This window comes from Arachis ipaensis, chromosome B2, assembly GCF_059453495.1.
Source record: "Arachis ipaensis isolate K30076 ecotype BB chromosome B2, ASM5945349v1, whole genome shotgun sequence".
NCBI lineage: Eukaryota > Viridiplantae > Streptophyta > Magnoliopsida > Fabales > Fabaceae > Arachis > Arachis ipaensis.
Genome location: NC_142437.1, coordinates 81,243,489 through 81,246,227, shown reverse-complemented (window position 1 = coordinate 81,246,227; position 2,739 = coordinate 81,243,489). Strand labels below are relative to the sequence as shown.

Below are 2,739 nucleotides of genomic sequence, written 5' to 3'. Positions count from 1 at the left end.
AACAACTTTGAGCTGAAACCTCAATTAGTTTCTCTGATGCAGCAGAACTGCAAGTTTCATGGACTTCCATCTGAAGATCCCTTTCAGTTCTTAACTGAATTCTTGCAGATATGTGATACTGTTAAGACTAATGGAGTAGATCCTGAAGTCTACAGGCTCATGCTTTTCCCTTTTGCTGTAAGAGACAGAGCTAGATTATGGTTGGATTCTCAACCCAAAGACAGCCTGAACTCTTGGGATAAGCTGGTCACGGCTTTCTTAGCCAAGTACTTTCCTCCTCAAAAGCTGAGCAAGCTTAGAGCTGATGTTCAAGCCTTCAGACAGAAAGAAGGTGAATCCCTCTATGAAGCTTGGGAAAGATACAAACAGTTGACCAAAAAGTGTCCTTCTGACATGCTTTCAGAATGGACCATCCTGGATATATTCTATGATGGTTTATCTGAGCTATCAAAGATGTCACTGGACACTTCTGCAGGTGGATCCATTCACCTAAAGAAAACGCCTGCAGAAGCTCAAGAACTCATTGACATGGTTGCTAATAACCAGTTCATGTACACTTCTGAAAGGAATCCTGTGAGCAATGGGAGGCCTATGAAGAAGGGAGTTCTTGAAGTTGATACTCTGAATGCCATATTGGCTCAGAATAAAATATTGACTCAGCAAGTCAATATGATCTCTCAGAGTCTGCATGGAATGCAAGCTGCATCCAACAGTACTCAAGAGGCTTCTTATGAAGAAGAAGCTTATGATCCTGAGAACCCTGCAATAGCAGAGGTAAATTATTTAGGTGAACCTTATGGAAACACCTATAACTCATCATGGAGAAATCATCCAAATTTCTCATGGAAGGATCAAAAGCCTCAACAAGGCTTTAATAATGGTGGAAGAATCAGGTTTAGCAATAGCAAACCTTTTCCATCATCCACTCAGCAACAGACAGAGAACTCTGAACAAAATACTTCTAATTTAGCAAACTTAGTCTCTGATCTATCTAAGGCCACTGTAAGTTTCATGAATGAAACAAGATCTTCCATTAGAAATCTGGAAGCACAAGTGGGCCAGCTGAGCAAAAGGATCACTGAAATCCCTCCTAGTACTCTCCCAAGCAATACAGAAGAGAATCCAAAAGGAGAGTGCAAGGCCATTGACATAAGCGCCATGGCCGAACCTGTGAGGAGAGGAGAGGACGTGAATCCCAAGGAGGAAGACCTCCTGGGACGTCCAGTGATTAATAAGGAGCTTCCCTCTGAGGAACCAAAGGACTCTGAGGCCCATCTAGAGACCATAGAGATCCCATTGAACCGCCTTATGCCCTTCATGAGCTCTGATGAATATTCCTCTTCTGAAGAGAATGAGAATGTTACTGAAGAGCAAACTGCCAAGTTTCTTGGTGCAATCATGAAGCTGAATGCCAAATTATTTGGCATTGATACTTGGGAAGTTGAACCTCCCTTGTTCATCAATGAACTAAGTGATCTGGATCAACTGACATTGCCTCAGAAGAGACAGGATCCTGGAAAGTTCATAATACCCTGTACCATAGGCACCATGATCTTTAAGGCTCTGTGTGACCTTGGTTCAGGAATAAACCTCATGCCCCTCTCTGTAATAGAGAAACTGGGAATCTATGGGGTGCAAGCTGCTAAAATCTCATTAGAGATGGCAGACAGCTCTAGAAAACAGGCTTATGGACAAGTAGAGGACATGTTAGTAAAGGTTGAAGGCCTTTACATCCCTGCTGATTTCATAGTCCTGGATACTGGAAAGGAAGAGGATGAATCCATCATCCTAGGAAGACCTTTCCTGGCCACAGCAAGAGCTGTGATTGATGTTGACAGAGGTGAAATATTCCTTCAATGGAATGAGAACTCCCTTGTGTTTAAAACTCAAGGATCTCCCTCTGCAACCATGGGGAGGAAGCAGAAAAAGCTTCTCTCTAAGCAGAGTCAACCAGAGCCCCCACAGTCAAACTCTAAGTTTGGTGTTGGGAGGCCACAACCAAACTCTAAGTTTGGTGTTGAACTCCCATATCCAAACTCTAAGTTTGGTGTTGGAGAGTCTCAACAAAGCTCTGCACATCTGTGAAGCTCCATGAGAGCCCACTGTCAAGCTATTGACATTAAAGAAGTGCTTGTTGGGAGGCAACCCAATGTTTATCTAATTCTTATTTTTATTGATTTTCATGTTTCCTTAGGTTCATGATCATGTGGAGTCACAAAATAAACAAAAAATTCAAAAACGGAATCAAAAACAGCAGAAGAAAAATCACACCCTGGAGGAGCATCTGTCTGGCGTTCAAACACCAGAACAGAGCATAGTTCTGGTGCTGAACGCCCAGAATGGGAGCATCCTGGCACTGAACGCCCAGAACAAGCATGGTTCTGGCATTCAACGCCAGAAATGGCAGCAAATGGGCGTTGAACGCCCAAAATGGGCACCAACCTGGCGCTGAACGCCCAGAGTTGTGTGCAAGGGCATTTTGCATGCCTAAATTGGTGCAGGGATGTAAATGCCTTGACACCTCAAGATCTGTGGACCTCACAGGATCACCTCAGGATCTGTGGATCCCACAGGATCCCCACCTACCTCCACTCACTCTCTTCTCTCTTCTCAATCATCCTCTATTCCCAATAAACACTCTTCCCTATTAACTCTTTACCACTCACATCCAAACACCCACTTTCCTTCAAAATTCAACATCTCTTTCCCACCCAATCCCACCCATATGGCCGAATACAC

At 43.7% G+C, this 2,739-nt stretch overlaps 1 non-coding gene across 1 annotated transcript; it reads right to left on the bottom strand.

Moving 5' to 3' along the window:
- Positions 1 to 291: 291 nt before the first annotated feature.
- On the bottom strand, positions 292 to 399 carry LOC148574582 (small nucleolar RNA R71). The gene has a single exon (XR_015905532.1). It is a non-coding gene; the product is annotated as a small nucleolar RNA R71 (small nucleolar RNA).
- Between the last annotated feature and the right edge of the window lie 2,340 nt (positions 400 to 2,739).